The 20,149-nt window shown below is 35.3% G+C and overlaps 2 pseudogenes; one reads left to right on the forward strand and one right to left on the reverse strand.

The window, feature by feature from the left end:
* The first annotated feature begins 2,209 nt into the window (after nt 1-2,209).
* LOC123763056 (NADH-ubiquinone oxidoreductase chain 1-like) lies at nt 2,210-2,996 on the forward strand (annotated as a pseudogene).
* Nucleotides 2,997-4,932: 1,936 nt separating this feature from the next.
* Nucleotides 4,933-5,568, reverse strand: LOC138350789 (cytochrome b-like; annotated as a pseudogene).
* Between the last annotated feature and the right edge of the window lie 14,581 nt (nt 5,569-20,149).

Below are 20,149 nucleotides of genomic sequence, written 5' to 3' on the forward strand. Positions count from 1 at the left end.
ATAATGTGTTTATATAGCGTAATAACACCACAAACAGTATTGATGTAGGAGAAATATTAGTGCGTCTGGCCTTGAGGGCGGCCGCCACCAGCTGACTGTGTGAGTAGCTACGTCTTTGTGCCTTTACTCACCATACAAGCTTAGATGTACAGTTATGGTGAACAAAACATGTAAATACTTATATATAATGTCTGTATATAAAAGCAAAAACAGTATGGTGGGTGGAGAATGGTGGCAAGTTCAGGTGAGGTGAGGTGAGGGAGGGAGTGGCAGCCAGTGGCAGCTAGTCACTGCCTGCCACTGCCACTCAGCATACCAACTTAGTGGTTCGTCATGGTGAACAAAATATAACATGCAGATACTTATATATAACCTGTGTATATAGTGTAATAACCGACAAAGTATTTGTTCACTGTTTGATGAACATAATTGAATCAACAATATGCACACCATATTTTTGAGTACAGCGATGATTCACTCATTTTATTATATAAATATATCACACTACACACTATTGAATAATATTACAGCAAAAAACTACAAAAAATCAATCAGAGACATTGAAATAATTAGGTAATTATCTCTTTGTGGAAACTCTGGCCTGACGGCTGGCGATCAACAGACCGCCTGGGACGCAACGCTCAGTCAGCGCCTGATTTTTGCCAGAATTCCCCCGCCCTATAGTTGGCAATATATGCCACTTACGATTTTTTTATTATTTTTTCCGTGATCAGTGAACACAAATTAACAGGGTTAGGAAGAAAAAATATATTTTTTTTTTTTGTTTGGTATGCACCTGTGGGTGTCAAATGGTATATAGCTATGCGCCATTTAAGGGTTAATGTGAAATAAGTGGTAACATAGTAGAGGTACTGGAAAGTGCCTCTAGAAATACAAAATAAAGCTGAAAATGAGCATCTCATTTACACTGAGAAGGGCTGTCGTGTAATTCAATATAATTTGATTATGAGGTAGTTGTTAATGGTATTAATGTGAAAAAGATTTGATTAAAATATAGTAAATTTAATTGAATAATGTTAAAGACTTAGTGAATATTACTGTTGAGGAAACTTGAAATAATTTAAGAGTTAATAATAGTGTAGTATTAAAGTTATGTATCTTGTGTATAATAAATATTTAAATTTATATAATTCATAGTAATCGGGTTTCTTGATATCTAGTTTTTTAAGAAGTAAATTTATATTAGCATTTTTATAGGTTTTATAAAAATAGTAAAAGTAAGGGAGACTAGCTCTTTATTATTTAATTCTATAAAGGAATATTTTTAAAGGATTTAACTAAGCTTAAAATTCTAGGGTTTATAGAGGGTTATAATAAAATTTAAATAAATAATATTTACATATTTTTTAATTGTTTATTAAAAATGATTAAGAAATAAAGTTAAAGTAGTTATAATGAGTGTATTAGTATATAATGGTGTTAGGAGCTAATTTTAAATTATTAAAGTAGTTTTATAGGGTTTAATGTTTCTTTAAGGAATTCGGCAAAAATGATTTCTGCCTGTTTAACAAAAACATGTCTTTGTGAAGGTTTATAAAGTCTGACCGGCCTATTGGGAACTAAAAGGCACGGTATATTGACCATGCAAAAGTAGCATAATCATTACTTTTTTAATTGAAGGCTAGAATGAATGGTTGGACAAAAAATAATCTGTCCTAATTAAATATATTGAATTTAACTTTTTAGTGAAAGGCTTAAATAATCTGAAGGGACAATAAGACCCTATAAAACTTTTATATTTAGGAAGTAATAGTTAATTTTATTTAAGAGTATTATTTTAAAGTATTTAATTGGGGTGACAAGGATAAAATATAAAATAACTGTCTTTTTTTTACAGTAATGTTTGTTTTAATGATCCTGAAATGGATTTAGGATTAAGTTACTTTAGGGATAACAGCTTAATTTTCTTTAAGAGTTCTTATCCACAAGAAAGTTTGCGACATCGATGTTGAATTAAAAGTTCTTTATTGAGTAGAGACTATAATAGAAGGTCTGTTCAACCTTTAAAATTTTACGTGACTTGAGTTCAGACCGGTGTGAGTCAGGTTGGTTTCTATCTTTCAAGATTAATATAATTATTTTAGTACAAAAAGATTAAATAATAAAAAAATCAGTTATTTTGGCAGAATATTCATTAGATTTAGGATCTTATAATATAGGCATCTATAAATAATAAAAATGCTTGATCATGGGAGTTAGATTAGTTATAGTTGTTAATTACTTGATTTTAATTATTTGTGTATTATTAGGAGTTGCGTTAGTTACTTTGTTGGAACGTAAAATTTTAGGTTATATTCATATTTGAAAGGGACCTAATAAGTTAGCATTTTAGGTATTTTACAACCTTTTTCAGATGCTGTAAAACTTTTTTTTAAAGAAAATATAAATCTTAGTATATCAATTTTTTTACCTTATTATATAGCTCCTGTAGTAAGTTTATTTATTTCTTTGATTTTATTGAAAATATTGCCTTATAGTTGAGGGTTATTTAATATAAGTTTAGGCGTGTTATTTTTTATATGTTGTTTAAGTGCGGGTGTCTATCCTATGATAATGGCTGGATGAGCTTCAAATTGTAAATATTCTTTGTTTGTTAGTTTACGTTCTGCTGCACAAATATCTCATATGAGGTAAATTTAGCTTTAATTTTATTATCTTTTATTTTTTTTAATTGAGTTTAATTTTAAAGATTTTATTGTGTATCAAGACGAGGTTGGATTTTTATGGTTAACTCTTCCATTAAGGATAGTTTGATTTGCTTCTAGTTTAGCTGAGACTAATCGAACTCCTTTTGATTTCTCTGAAAGGGAATCTGAGTTAGTTTCACATATAGAAGGGGAGGGTTTGCTTTGATTTTTATTGCAGAGTATTCAAGGATTTTATTTATGAGAATAATTTTCAGATTATTCCCATGCCCTTGCCCCACCCATAGCACTACTGTTCAACAAATCTATAGAGTGTCACACCTTCCCTGATATCCTCAAAAAAGCAAGAGTAACGCCAGTCCATAAAGGAGGCAATCCGGCGGACATAAACAATTATAGACCAATATTAAATCTACCCATTCTATCAAAAATATTTTAAAAAATTATTTACAAACAGCTCTATTCCTACCTCGTAAAATTCGACATACTCAGCCCCTGCCAGTTTGGCTTCCGGTCCCAAAAGAGCACCAACGATGCAATCATTAGTCTCCTTGACGTTATCTACTCAGCCCCTTGACAAAAATGAGTTTCCAATTGGACTCTTCATTGACCTAAGAAAAGCCTTTGATACTGTTAATCACAACTACCTCTTACTTAAACTCCAGCATTATGGAATCCGAGGCCTTGCCCTTGACTACATCGGATCCTATCTTAGTGACAGACACCAATATGTAACCATCAATGATACAACTTCTTCCACTCTACGAATTACCGTTGGAGTGCCACAGGGCAGCATCTTAGGACCTCTTCTATTTCTTATATATATAAACGATTTGCCTAATATCTCTAATATTCTCAAACCTATATTGTTTGCTGACGATACTACCCTTATCTATTCAAACCTCAACCCACATACACTAAATAATGTTGTGAATAATGAATTAAAAAAAGTCCACTTATGGATGTCAACGAACAAACTAACATTAAACATCGAAAAGACTTACTACATCTTATTTGGAAGCAAATCATCAAATGCAATTCAGCTACAGATAGACAACATTAACATCAGTAATAAAATGATGGCAAGTTTCTTGGCCTATTCCTAGACAAGAGACTCAACTTCAGCACCCACATTCAACACATAACTAAGAAAGTCTCTAAGACAGTTGGTATACTCTCCAAAATCAGATATTATGTTCCTAACTCTGCCTCTCCTCTCACTTATTATGCACTAATCTACCCCTATCTTAATTATGGTATCTGTGCATGGGGGTCTACCACTGCAAACCACCTTATGCCCATCATCACACAGCAAAAATCTGCTATCAGAATAATAACTAACTCTGCTTTCAGACAACACTCAGCTCCCTTGTTTAAATCCCTAAACTTGCTAAATATTAACTCCCTCCACACATTCTCTTGTGTCAACTACATTTACAAAACCCTGTTCTTAAATGCAAACCATGCTCTGAAACTCTCCTGGACAGATGTAATAGGACCCATTATCACCACACCAGAAATAAATATCTCTTTGATATCCCCAGGGTCAAACTTAATCTGTGTAAACACTCTATGCAAATTAAGGGACCTAGTCTATGGAACTCGCTCCCTAGAGCATTGAAAAACTGTAAAACTTTTGCCTTATTTAAAAGCAAAACCAAAAAGTACCTAACTTCATCTTCTTAGTTTCCTACACTGAGCTTTAAATTTGCTCTGTACCTATTGTTACCCAATCTCCTAATTTTTATGTAATATCAAATAACCTTATCAATGTGTTCATTGCTGTCTTCTTTTATGTGCTAGCCATATGCTGTATTGTGACTACCAATTTTTGTCAACTACCATTCAAGCTGTCATTGCAATCAATCTTATATTGTTTCTGCTGTATTGTGCCTACCTATTTTTTGTCAACTACCATTCAAGCTGTCATTGTAATCAATCTTAGCTACCTATGTGCTTTAATATACTGTACCTACAATTTTCTCTCATCTTCTTTTTTTTTTCATTCAGTAATCTGTTATCATTTTTTTTTGTCAATAAATTTTGCAAGTATTTACCTCCTTAAAATTTTCTTAGATTAAGGACCTGCCCGAAACGCTGCACGTGCTAGTGGCTTTACAAGACTGTAATTACCATATTTGTATCCTCACATTCTTATGTACATTCTTGTATATGCATAAATAAATAAATAAATAAATATTTTTTTGGGGGCCCGATTCCTTAAGTATTATTTTTTATATAAAGGTGGTGAGAATTAGGTTCGTTTTTATTTGAGTTTGTGGTATTTTGCCTCGATTTCGTTATGATAAGCTGTAAATGAAGATATTCCTAGTGGGTTATTTCCACCTATTTAATGTAAAAAAAGAATGTGAATTACTGTTAAGGAAGCAATAATAAAGTGGGAATAGAAAATGTAAGGAGAAAAATCGACTTAAAGTAGCGTTTGTCCACAGCAAACCCTCCTTAGATTAATTGAACTAAGTCTGTGCCTAGGAAAGGAATGGAAAAAAAAAGATTAGTAATAACTGTTGCACCTCAAAAGGATATTTGTCCTCGGAGTAATACATAACCTAAAAAGGCCGAAGCCATAGTTAAGAAGAAGATTAATTCTCTAATTATTCAAGTGTGGAAATAAGTATATGAACTGTAATGAATTCCTTGTCTAATAAGAGAGTATAAACAAATGAAGAAAAAATGCTCTATTGGCGTGAATAGTACGTAAAAGTCATCCATAGTTTATGTCCCGACAAATATGAATAGTTCTTGAGAAGGCTATTTCAATATTAGGTGTATAATGTATAGAAAGAAAAAACCCTGTTAAAATTTGAATGATTAGACATATTCCTAATAGGGATGCAAAATTTCATATAATTGAGATAATACTAGGAATAGGTATATCAATTAATTATCTGTTAATAATTTTAAATAGGGGGTGAGTTTTACTTAAAGGTTTAAACATTAATTATTTGCTCATAGGGGCCTAGAGGGAACGTTGATAATTTTTACTACAACAAATAGAGTTAATAGAAGATACACAATGATAAATAAAGTAAACATTATTGACGAAGAATTGTAAATAGTTCTTGTTAAAAGGGGAGTATTTCTAAATATATAGGGAAATAAAATAGAAGAACTTCTTTTTCTGTATTTAGAACAAGTTAATAAGGGGTCAATAAAAAAGGAGATAAAGCAAATTATAAGTATAACGAGTATTGAGATATGTATAGTGTAAAGTGAAATTCCAAAAATATCATTTGAGGCGAGGGAAGCAACATAGATAAATAAAACTAGAATTCCTCCAAGGAAAATTAGAAAGAGGATATAGGAAAATCACAAAGAGTTATTAGAAAATCCTGATGTAATGCAGATAGTTAGAGTTTGGGTAAAGTGTTAATCCTATTGATAAGGGATGAATCAGTCAGGTGAATAAAATGAAAATAAAAAGGGTAATTGGAATAAAATGATAAGAATTTTAAAGTTATATTTTAAAGTTTTAAGAAATCTATATAAATGAAAATGGAAATATTCTTTTGTGCATAATCGCTAATCTCCAAAAGTTCTTCACTGATTGCTTTGAAATTTTCACACAACGTTCCGTACGCATCCGACCAAGTTTTTATAAACATACTATACAGGTGTCACGTCTGTAACGGTAAAAAATCATGATTTTTCTGAAAAATTGTGTTTGTCATGTATTTTTCACATGAAGGAAATCTTCAAAACCTCTTTACCGATTGCTTTGAAATTTTGACACAACGTTGCATTCGAATAGGCACTTCTTTTTATATATCTACTATATACATACTTCACCTGTGACAGGAAAAAACTTTATTTTTTTTAACAACGCCATCTTTTGGACATAAGAGCAACATGAACACTATACTAAATATGTCACGAATTCCATTTCAATGTTTCCAATTGCATTGATAAATTATATTTTCATAGATTTCGATTTATTAATTTTTTTATTGAATTATTTTGTGTGACATTGTGTTGGAATTGAGATGTTTTGTTTACCATACCATTCATTTCATAAGTATAAGTATAGATGCAACACCTGTGACAGGTAAAACTTTGCTTTTCTTGAAAAAACAGCGACGTCTGTTGCATGTAAGAGCAACACACACATGCTATTCTAAATATGTTACAATTCCATTTCAATATTTCTGATTGCATTGATAAATTGATATTTCATAGATTTTTATTTATTTTCATTTTGATTTAAATATTTTGTGTGAATTGCATTGGAACCGAGCTGTGTTGTTTACCTTACCATTCATTTCGTGGGTATAGTTTATTTTTTTCATATTTTCATTTCATTTTTTAACTGTTTTAATTATATATCAATGATGGGAACATCTGATTACTTGATGTTTCCAATTTTCTGATGGGAACGTCAGACAATTTGGGAAGGCATTGGACGAGGAAGTGGGGAATGGTGAGGGTGACGAGGGGACGGAAGTGACAGATGGTAGGATGACGAGGGGACAGGGGAGGGGGGTAATGGTGGGGAAGGACGAGGGGACAGGGGAGTTTGGGATGGTGGGGACGAGGGGGATGGGGGAATGGAGAATGGTGGGTAGGACAAAGGGACAGGGGAGTGGGGCATGGTGGGAAGGAAGAGTGGATGATGGAGTGGGGAATGGTGGGGAAGACGACGAGACTAGTGGCTCAGCAACGCACATGCTTTGTTGTGCCACAACAATGCGTGGCCGGGTACTGCTAGTAAATAATACAATACCAAGGTTGTTTTAAACTATCAAAACTAAGGAATACTTTAAATTTGGTTATAATCTGTTCTTTAATTATATTGTTTTGTGGGGGCTGATATTTGTTTCTAATCAAAAACATTTATTAAATACTTTATTGAGATTGGAATTTGTAATATTGAGGGTGTTTTTGGATATAGTTATATATATTATAATAGTGGGGATTGAAATGTATTTTGTATTTTTTTTTTAAACTTTAGGAGTCTGTGAAGGTGCATTGGAATTATCTATGTTGATTTTTGTTGTTTGCTCTCACGGTAATGATTATTGTGGCAGATTTAATGTAGTATAATGATAAAGTTATTGCTTACAAATATAATATTAGTATTTTTATTAGGGATTAAGGTGGTGTTCAGATAGCGTTGTTTTTTAATGTGTTTTTTAGTGTTTGTAAGGTTGGGTCATGATTTTTATATATTTAATTTAGGGGTACAATTAGGGACTGACTATTTGGGAATTATTTTAGTAATGCTTAAGGTTTGGATTATTGAACTTGTTATTTATTGAAGGCAGATAGTAAAGAAAACAAATAAATTTTGTTTCTTATTTTTAGTAATAAATTTAATTTTGTTATTTGCATTATTAATAACTTTTTGTTCTATGGATTATTAATATTTTATTTAAGATTTGAGAGTTCTTTAATTCCTACTTTAATTTTGATTTTAGGATAAGGGTATCAACCTGAACGAACTCAGGCAGGTATCTATATGCTGTTTAATACTTTATTTGCTTCTTTATCTTTGTTAGTATCTTTAATTAGGTTTATATAAAAGGAGGAAGGTTAACAATAGGGTTGGTTAAGGCAGAGGAGTGTGAGGTAAGGATAATTAGTATTTTGTGGTATGTATTTTACTATATTAGCGTTTGTGGCAAAATTACCTATATTTATTTCATTTATGACTTCCCAAAGTCCCATGTGGAAGCTCCTGTAGCTGGTTCAATTTTTTTAGCAGGAGTTTTATTAAAATTAGGAGGATATGGGTCAATCCGTGTTCTGAGAATATTCACTGAAGAAAAGAAAATATTTCTTGGGTGTGAGTGGGTATTAGTGTTTTAAGAGGTGCTTTTTTAAGGGTTTTATGTTTACGGAAAATGGATATGAATACTTTAATTGCTTATTCTTCGGTAGCTCATATAAAGTTAGTTCTAAGGGGGGTTAGTAGTATTTAGTTGCTGAGGAATAAATGGTGCCATGATTATTATGGTTGTCATGGGTTATGTTCATCGGATTTGTTTTATTTATTTAATACTAGCAGTACCCGCCACGCGTTGCTGTGGCTCACTCTGGTTAAATGGGAAAGAAAGAAAAGAGAAAGTGCACGTTTCTAATATGTTTAATTTCACAATGCTTGTGGGTATACAATATTTTTCGTTGTTCCATTGTCTGTAGAGATATAGAAATTGTCTGATTGGCCGACTCTAGAACACGCAACATATAATTGTCCATGTGAGAAGCAATCCGTGTCTAGATATAAACTGTACAATTCTTGAGATTGGCCTGAGCTTTGTTGATGGTGATTGCAAACGCCAATCGAATTGGAAATTACAATCTCTTAAATTGAAATGACATATCTGTTGGAATCACAGGAATGCGAGGGATGAGGACATCTTCCCCTTTGAAAGGTCCTTGTCAGATTGTTGCTACTACGACGTCGCTGATTAATTTTTTTCTGAAAGGTGCATGACATTGCAAAGTTTTGGCTGGTTGATATTTCGCAACATGATAATTGGCAAGCCGATTTTCAATTCCCGTGCGTGTGATGGTATCCCTGGCAGATTGAGTGAATTAAAAAATTCTGTTGGATAACTAGCCGCTTCATTTGCTTCCACAACAGTGTCGACGGACTTGTATGTGACTGCCTCACTTTGAATGTTAGACTGAATAATATTGTTAAGGTCGTAAACGTTTTGTTCTTGGCCACAAGAATATCTCCTTCACTCAGCCAATCGTGATTCTTATAATTGGATTGAATATTGGGAAATACTTTTTCAACCAATTCTTCTTTTGACGTCACTAAATTGCAGAAATTATGAGGCAATGAAATTCGTCCTGAGGTCAGATAAACCGGCACGTTTACTTCCGAATTTCCAGAAATTGATGTGAGAATATGTCAGTTGATGGACTCTTTTGCAGTAGCAACATAACTACATGCATATTTGTAGTTAATTTAAATGTCTTTACGTGGCGCCACAAAGTAGAGTATTTTAGGCAGGCATTTATTTCGTCCGCTGGTGGAGATCGAGAAATTGCAGGTAATATTTGCCTGAAATCTACTGCAAGCAATAGTAATGCGTTCCCAAATGGTCTGATGTTTCTACGTAAATCTTGCAATGATCGATCAAGAGCCTCGAGCGATTTTTTGTGGGGCATTGTGCATTCAACCCAAACAATATGTTTGCATTTCTGCAATACTTTTCCCATGCCAGATGCTTTGGAAATGTTGCACATGGGAGTTTCAATGAATTGCATGTTCAATGGCGATTACAAAGCCGAAGTAGCAGTTCTTCCACCTGGTACCAATGTCATAGCAATTCCGGATGATGTAAGAGCTAAGGTTAGGCCATTTTGGGATCGAAATACTGCCAGAATCAATCTAATTAGGAAGGTTTTACCAGTTCCTCCTGGCGTATCTAAGATTTCTCCAAGCCATTTGATTAAACATACAACAGATCACCCGATTTGGAATTTTGTTCACAACGCAATTCTACATCGAACGAAGCAGCAGCAGATCGATTCGCTGATGGCATTTCCAATTGATTGAGAAGTTTGTTTGTGATTTCTAAGCACAAGTCTTCAAACATTATAACGCTTCGTTGTAGATTTTTGCTGTAAAATCCATGTTCATATTTGAAATTTCCTTGCGTATTCGACGAATAATATCTTCAGCCATGTGCAATTTATATTTTTCCATAACCCATGTTTGAGACAGCAGAGAGCCGGTGGTCTATATGATTGCAAACAATGCACGAATTTGATTTGGATGTGACGTGTTGGACACGTCATTAATGCATACATCCCGGTCGTTCTCCAATAAATTCAGAGCTTGACATGCACTACGGGAAGTGGCATGTGTTACACCGTTGACAAATCTCAATGGCTGGAAAGACGTTGGACCGGCCACATTTACCAACAGAATGCGAAGAAAGAAGCATTCATCCTGATTAGGTTGCACGGTGTACAGTCTGCCTATCGTAGTTTATTTGAATATGCCAAGTTGTCCGTCAATTCGATCTCCTCGTTTACGTTGTTGCAATTATTTTCTACTGGCATTCCATGTGTAATACGTAGGCACTTCCGAATACAGCATTGTTTTCGCAAACACGTCATTTTGACATAACGTGAAGAAAGCAGTTAACGCTGTAGCCGGTGGATTCACAGCAGTTTGTTGCATATTTGCAGCTGTGAAATAAACGTTTTGTCCATTTTCGTGTTTTCAAAACAAAAACAAAAAATACTAACGAAATATTTCAATTCAAATGCAGATCAATCGACACAGCTCAATTTTTACCACCAATTGCACAGAAAAATAATAAGAACAGATAAGAAAACGAAATGAAAATCAATGAAAAAAGAAACAAATAAACTATACTCACAAAATGAACAGTATGGTAAACAACACAGTTCAATTCCAACGCAATGTCACACAAAATAATTATATCAAAATTAAAATAAATAAACAATTTATGAAAGTTAAATTTATCAATGCAATCGGAAATATTGAAATGGAATCGTAACCTATTTTGGATAGCTAGTGTTGGTCTTACGTGCAACAGATGGCGCTGTTTAAAAAAAAAACATGTTTTTACCTGTCACAGGTGTGGCATCAAAATAGAAGGTACATAAAAATGTGCATGTATTCGAATGGAACGTTGTCAAAATTTCAAAGTATTCAGTGAAGAACTTTCGGAGATTAAAGGGTGTATTGCTCCTACGTCCTACAGATGACGCTGTTTTTCATAAAAAGCATGTTTTTTCCTGTCAAATGACAAGCATGTATATAGTAGGTATATAAAAACATTCGCCTATTACAATGCAATGTTGTATCAAAATTTCAAAGCAATCGATAAAGAGGTTTCCAAGATTTCCTTCACATGAAAAACACATGAAACACACAGTTTAAAAAAAAAAACATGTATTTCCCGTCACAGACGTGATATCGATATAGTATGTATATCAAAACCCGCTCCTATGCAAATGAAATGTTGTATGAAAATTTCAAAGCAATCGGTGAAGAACTTTCGGAGATTAGCGATTTTGAACAAACGAACATTTCCATTTTTATTTATATAGATTATTTATGACCAATTAGGGAGACGTAGTTTGCTGGTTAATAAATGATTATTAAATTTAATTCCTTCTTTAGGTCTGTGGTGATTTTTATTAAGTATTAGTAATATAGCAGCTTCTCCTACATTAAATTTATTTGGAGAGATTAATTTAATTATTAAAGTAGTTAGGTGAAGAAAAATTAGGATAATTAGATTAATTGGGCTTATTTTTTAGAGCAGCCTATATCTTGTATTTATATTTAACTAGACAGCATGGAATATTTTTTAGGTCATTATATGCATATTGCTTCGGAAAGTTAAGAAAATACTATGTATTAAGTCTCCATTGAATTCTTTTAAATTTAATAATTTTAAAATGAGTTGTAGTTTTAACCTATTATTCAATTTAAATAGTTTTAAAAAATGTTGTTTTGTGGTATCAAAATTATAAGAGTTTATTATTAAATAGTGATATGAAAATTCTCTATACATTTAGTTAGATTTATTTTTTTTAATTAGGAGTTCTTTATTATGCTTAAGTATATCTTTATTAAGATTACAAATCTGGTAAGGTATGTAATTGAATGAGAATTATATTCTTTAAATTCTTCTTCAATTATAGTTTCTTTAGTATTTCGAGTAATTAATTTATATATTTTTAAGATTTATTTTATTTATTTCTTCTATGGTAATGTTTTATAGGGGGAGTATATAAGGGGTGATTAACATTATAATCGGTTTATATATTTAGTTCTTGCTTTTGTTATTTCAATATATGCTATAATTGTAAGGCCTAATTTAATTAGTATTTTATTAGGTTGAGATCGATTAGAATTAATTTCTTATGTATAAGTAATTTACATTCAAAATGAGAAATCTGCTAATGCAGATATTTTGACTGTATTATCAAATCGGGTAGGAGATGTAGCAATCCTTTTAAGGATTGCTTTGTTTTTTACATTAGGAGGTTGAAATTTTATAGTTTGAAGGTTATACACTAGTGAAGATGTACTTTTAATAAAAGTGCTAATTGCTGTAGCTGCTATAACAAAAAGAGCACAAATTCCTTTTTTCTACTAAAGCAGCTGGCAAGGAGAAAAAAGAATTTGTGCTCTTTTTGTTGACAAGGGTCCATTGTTGACTATTGCTCCAATAATAGTGGAACCTTGATGGTTATGCTCAAAAGCCTGTTGCAACAGACAGGTAGGAAATGTGGCAACAGATTAAGTTGCCACCTGATGATTCCACGTAATCCTTTGATCGATTAAGCCACTTTCTTGCTTGCTATGATTTGTTGCTATTTCTATGCATATGTTTAAATGTTTAGCTTCATTTCATTAAATGACAGGATGGTCATTACATTGTAACCAAACAAATTCAGACACAGGAAGTTAGGTGATATAGTGATGCAGTCTTAAGCTCTCCATCCCAGTCATGTTGAAATGTTAGTCACATGCTTGCTTCTGGATTGGCCAGACATTTACACCAGAAGTATACTTAGTGTACCCAAAGTACTTGCTCATTTTCTGTTTTAGTGTGCCAGACGTTAAAGTAGAAAAAACGTCTACTGTATGCGTTTTATTCATTGCATAAGGTAAGTAGGCGACATCAAACTCATTAAAAAATTTTAAATCTCTTACTTATAACTTGTCACTTCAACTTCTTTATAAATACAAACTCAATTGTTAAGAAATGTAACTATAAATGATTGATATACACAATGGTGCAGCGGGTATACGGGATAGAATAGAACAACTCGTCAGGTGAGAAAGCAGACAGACCCCCAGCTGGATAATTGGACTTTAGAAGGAACTACTGTCACAAAGAGATGGCTCACTGACTGGCATTTTGAATTCTATTGAAGCCAGATCTATGTTGCCTGAACTGTGTATTGGGAGTGATGTTGATCTGGGTGAGAGTCTATTAATTGACAATGCTGAGGGGTGTGAAGTTATTTTTTTATAAATTTGTTGAGTGATTAGTTTATATCAGTCCTTTTATGTTGTATTCTCTTCGTCAGATATTCCTGTTAGGTTGTTATTATGACTTTCTATAGGTAAATTATTTACTGTAAATTTGTGTAAATTAACCCAACTATAAATGCAGCAAGCAGTTATGAATAGAGTTATTGATTGATTAATTGTTGACTACTTTTTATGAATAAAAGATTCTAATGAATTGAAATGAATTAAAGATCCTTATGTATAGCCGTGTGTTCAGTGACAAAACTCTGGCTGAATTAATTACGTGTGTTTCAGTGTTTGTTTTCAGAGAAGTTAGGTGTACTTTGCTACACTCGAATATCCTGTTTATTGGAGCGGGAATTTACTGCCATAGTGTTGGTTAACCTAGTGTAAATTCACCAGTGTGGGTTGAATTAGTTTTAACTCGTTAACATTGTCCAGTACATTAGTTGGTCGGATTACCCTTGTCTCTCCTGATCATTGTCTAAAACATACTGTTATTTATTAGTTTTCATTCAGTAACAGATTGAATTGAAGGCTTGGTCTTCAGAGCGATATTTTAAACTATAGAATAACTGTAAGATGATGCAACAGAGTTCATTTACATCAGAAGGTCATTCTCATATATCAGGAGGAGCAGTGATCCAAGGACCAAAGGTAAGTATGAGGAAAAAATGACACTCGTCACGTCCATCACACTGCAAACCCCTTTTTGATCGTGACTCCTGTTTTCCGCCCTTCAGGTACTCCTTTACCTAATTTACGATTTTTCTTTTTTTTTCTGCTTACTTCTCCAACTTGGGCCAGACTTTCATGAGAAACACTATTAAAAGCCTTTTAACCATTTAAAAAATGCAATATACTCGGCCCACCTTTTTCTGTCATATTTTAGAAATATTGTCAAAGAACTCGATCAACTGTAAGGTAAGAAATCTTTTGTTTGAAATGGATGTAGACTAGACTGTTGGTCCAGACTGCATCTCACCCTGGATACTAAAAGGAGTAGCAGAAACACTATGCCTACCACTCTCAATGGTGCATAACAAGTCGATGGTATCAGGGGAATAGGCACAAAATTGGAAATCGGTTATTGTAGAGCCAAATATACAAGAAGAGAGACAGGCACTGAACTACAAGCTAGTGTCCCTAACATGCATAATATGCAAGGTTGTGGAGAAAACTCTCCACAAAAAAAAAACACTCTTATGTGTTTTTCTCCATAAGATTGAGAAAAAACTAGAACATTTGGAGAGAGAGAATTTTGTAACACATAACCATCTTTGGTTAAGATGGCAAATCTTGCCTCACAGGATTAATAGAATTCTATGAAGAGACGAAAAAATTAGGCAAGAAGGAGAAGCATGGGCACACTGCATATTCTTTGATTGCCGGAAAGCCTTTGACACAGAACATTACTGCATAAGCTGGAGATGCAGGCAGGAATAAAAGGGAAGGTTCTCCAATGAATATGGGAGTACATAAGCAACGATTCAATGTGAGAGATGAGGTCTCAGAGTGGCGAGACATCACCAGTGGAGTCCCATATACTGTTTCTGATATATGTAAACGATCTCCAAGACAGAAGAGACTCGTTCCATTCAATGTTTCCTGATGATGCCAAAATTATGAGGAGGATTAAGGCAAAGGAAGACAGTAAGAGACTACAAGATGACCTGGACAAACTGAAAAAATGACTATTAGATGTTAACTCAAGCACATGTAAAGTAATGAATCTAGGTGGAGGGAACATAAGACCAGACATAACGTATTAAATGGGAGACGAAGGCCTCCATAAAACGGACAGAAAGAAGGACCTGGGACTTGGTATCACAACAAACCTGTCTCCTAGATCCCACATAAAATGGAAATCATCAGCAGCGTATGCGAGACTGGTTAACATCAGGACTCCCTTTAGAAATTTGTGTAAGGGATCATTTAGAACCTTGAATACTACATATATCAGATCAATTGTGGAATGTGCGGTTCTGGCATGGAATCCATACATTGTCCAACACAAGACGAAGTTGGAAAAGGTGGCCAAGATTTGGAAAAGTCTGCCACTAGACTAGTTCCAGAACTACGAGGTATAAGTTAAGAGGAAAGGCTTTGTGAATTGCACCTCACGTCTCTTTGAAAAAAAGAAGACTTAGGGAAGGTATGATTATAATACAAAAATCTGAAGTCCATTGATATGGTAGATAAAGACAGATAATTTAATATGGGTGATATTTGCACAAGAGGACACAGGTGGAAGCTGAATAACCAGACGAGCCACTGAGACGTTAGAAAAAACTTTTTCAGTGTCAGAGAATTTAATAAATTTAATGCATTTGAACGTGATGTGATGGAGGCTGACTCCATACACAGTTTCAAATGTAGATATGATAGAGCCCAATAGGCTCAGGAACCTGTACACCAGTTGATTGACAGAAGAGAGGCGGGACCAAAGAGAGCCGAAGCTCAATCTCCACAAGTACAATTAGGTGAGTACTGTGTCGGTCATAACATTCCTCCTAAATCAATGATGCCCTCTGATTACAGTCTCTCTTGTGCAGGTGCTCAGATGTTCTATACCAGATTACTTTCTCCAACACTCTACACAGGAGTCTTGTTAGTGAAACTGGTCTGTAATTTACTGCATCCTGTTTGATCCCTATTTTCGATCATGAGATTGTTGTTGTCCTTTTCCTGAATTCTCAGAGATTTCCTGCCTCAAGTGTTTTATTTAAAGTTTTAGTTAGCGAGTGGCAGTACCTCTCCAGCTTTCATTAGTATCTAATATTTACTCAGGCTCTATTGATTTTGTCACATCTAGCTCCTCCAGGGGAGAAATTTCTTATCTCTTCTGGGGTTATTACTATGTCATCCAGCGTTTCTTCTGGGCACCATTCCACTCACAACTTTGCTCTCCATTACCTCTTCCGTAAAGACCTTTTGAAATCTCTCTTTTTAGTTAATGGAACGCAGCTATATTTCCTAAGTGTGAATTCCCCTCATTTCTTTAGTAACTTGTTGGGCGAGGTTAACGACGGAAGTGACGTCCGAGCCCTATCAAGCACCTCTGCCTCTGTCCCTAAACTTGTCGCCACATAAATCAACACCCAAGATCACCTACATTACAAACATGAGGGTGTCCTAGCTGCAGGCCCTCGCATGAATAGGATATACCTCGGCAGTCTCTCATGCCACTTGTTTAATGTGTATGACTTCCATGCAGGGGCTCGACAGTGTTACACAAGCGTTATAACAATACATATTCAAACATTATGCTGTGTATTCTTTTGTAGGTGGCAATATATTTCAGATTTTTATGCCTGCAAAGTGGAGACATTTTATATTATTTCCCCTCAGACTTAACAGTGAGAGGGTAGTAAAGACGTCTTGAAGGTACCTGAAGACTCCCGACTTATGAAACAGTGCACCATCGCCCTAGAAGAAGAGTTGACAGCCTTCAAATACCTTCAACACGTCTTACCTAAACTGTCTAAGGCAATGGTCAAAGCAAAGTTTGAGGGGGAATAATGACCAACTTATCTATACTCTTATCTATATATTGTGTCATCTTCCAGTATATGATGTGCCTGTCGCACTCTGTGATCATCTCACAGATGACCAAAAATCATTCTTCTTCTGGTTGATACCTGGTTGATGGGTTCTGGGAGTTCTTCTACTCCCCAAGCCCGGCCGAGGCCAGGCTCGACTTGTGAGAGTTTGGTCCACCAGGCTGTTGCTTGGAGCGGCCCGCAGGCCCACATACCCACCACAGCCCGGTTGGTCCGGCACTCCTTGGAGGAATAATCTAGTTTCCTCTTGAAAATGTCCACGGTTGTTCCGGCAATATTTCTTATGCTTGCTGGGAGGACGCACTTCTACCTGTGAACATTTCAAGATATTTGACCCAGCTAATTTCTCTCATTGAATGGCAATACGAATAAACCCAAATATATATTTGATTTATTTAAAATATTATGTATAGAGAAAACATCAAGTTCAGAGGAAGCTTAATTGCTGTTGACATTTTACTTGAAATGTTCCTTCAGATCACACAAATACACAGAGCTTTCTGCTTTATAGAGCGGAAAGGTGAGGCAGAAATGACATTTCCGGGAAATGAGTATTTCTCAATTTATCTTTTATTGATTCTGGTCGTCGTTGTTGTTGTCGCGTTTGACGGCTGGCAGATGTAAACACTTTCATCGGTTGATGTTGACTTCTTTATGAGTTTGTCGTTTGTGAGGTGTCGTCCCTGGCTAGTGTGTGTGAGGCAAGTGTAGGTACTCTTTTGTAGACGACAGGTATACTGACGTGTTGTGTTGACGACAGGTATACTGACGTGTTGACGACAGGTATACTGACGTGTTGACGACAGGTATACTGACGTGTTGACGACAGGTATACTGACGTGTTGTGTTGACGACAGGCATACTGACGTGTCATGTGGACGACAGACATACTGACGTGTCATGTTGACGACAGGCATACTAATGTGTCATGTTGACGACAGACATACTGACGTATCATGTTGACGACAGGCATACTGACGTGTCATGTTGACGACAGGCATACTGACATGTCATGTTGATGACAGACATACTGACGTGTCATGTTGACGACAGGCATACTGACATGTCATGTTGACGACAGACATACTGACGTATCATGTTCACGACAGGCATACTGACGTGTTATGTGGACGACAGACATACTGACGAGTCATGTTGACGACAGGCATACTAATGTGTCATGTTGACGACAGGCATACTGACGTGTCATGTTGACGACAGGCATACTGACGTGTCATGTTGACGACAGGCATACTGACGTGTCATGTTGACGACAGACATACTGACGTGTCATGTTGACGACAGACATACTGACGTGTCATGTTGACGACAGGCATACTGACGTGTCATGTTGACGACAGACATACTGACGTGTCATGTTGACGACAGGCATACTAATATGTCATGTTCTCTAGAGACATACTGAATTTGTAACACCATAAATGGTTTTATTTAAAATACCCAGTGACACCAGTTGCGTCTGGAGGCCCAGTGCTTTGTGTCGCCAGGAAGTTCGCTTCCTGGAGACATTGTGTAGCCGCACCTGTGAGGCTCTAATGTCGTGTTGGGCTGTGGTCAGGGCGTGTCCCGGTGACCTTGCCTTCACTTAAGCTCATAATTGCAGACCATTGCCTGTGTCGTTCCATCAAATAAGCACTGCCTTAGTGTGATAGTAAACAGTCGGGGGGGGGGGGGGTATCTCCGGTTGGCGGAGTTTAGCTCCTGGTTCCCTCCTTTAAATACTCGAAGGGTTGTATATTGTGGGAGAGATAGAGGGTCCTTGGGCTACATTGAGGCTTCAGCACTTAGGCCGGATACTGCACAGGACTATCAAGAACTGAGGGAGGTCTTGACTGTCAACCATTTCCCCTCCTCCCTCACTAATAAACTTACTCAAAGACTTCGGGGAGTTGTGCCGTGATATATTCAGTGTCTCCTAAATAATTTGTTGTTGAATTCCATGGGCAGTCTGCAGATGGTTCTCAATTTCTTTAGTTGTGACTTTTAGTATTAATTACTGTTTATATGGAAACATCGAGGCAATATAATTATCCCTATTCTTCCATCATCGTAAACATATATAATAAATGTTCACAATGTAATTGCATTATATAGCATAAAACGTCGTATGAACACAGTGAAACTGGAATGTGTACAGGATGACCAACTACAATTTTCGTTGTCACTGAGGGCTTATTATTCTAATAATGGTCAAGTTATTTCTTTAACTGAGTTATCACAAAAGAGGAAAAGGCTCGTATACAGTTTACCTAATTCTGTTGTTCAAGGCGGACACAAAAGCAGTAACCTACATCAGGTCAACTGGAACTGGATAGCGCATCAGTTCACGTCATCCTGGCCTATTCGTTTTTGCTCCGTATGAAATTACCATTGTTAAACGATGGTTGTATATGTAATATTAATAGATTCAAGTCAATCACTCCCGTATTATTTGAGGAAGAAGTGAAGAAGCAGACAGGACAGACATAAAGTGAGGATGGGTTCTCACTCGCCTGATGTTCTAGCATACTGGGTCACACATTCATCTAGAAATAGTTTCGGCATAATATTTTTGGTAGTAATTACTAAAAAAATTAAACTAAAATTCTTTATTAGCTACCATTAGAAGTAAATTAAATTATTATGTCAATAGATCATAAAACTTTAATATGATTTGATTTGATGGTCAGTTTGGACAGCGTGCAGAGAAACTGAGCTAGAAAACTAGTTTTTTAGTCAACATATCGGTAAGAGAACCAAAGGCACAGTCAACCAAGGATGTTGCTGGGAAGGACAACAGCAACCTCAGAACCTGTTAGCGAATTTCTTATATTTCGCAACAGTTTGGGGCTCCAGCCGCAGAAGGCTTTGCTGTGAAGCACAGATCGCTTTCATACAAGCCGCCGACTTCCTGTCCT

The sequence above is a fragment of the Procambarus clarkii genome, chromosome 47 (assembly GCF_040958095.1).
Source record: "Procambarus clarkii isolate CNS0578487 chromosome 47, FALCON_Pclarkii_2.0, whole genome shotgun sequence".
In the NCBI taxonomy this organism is placed as follows: Eukaryota; Metazoa; Arthropoda; class Malacostraca; order Decapoda; family Cambaridae; genus Procambarus; species Procambarus clarkii.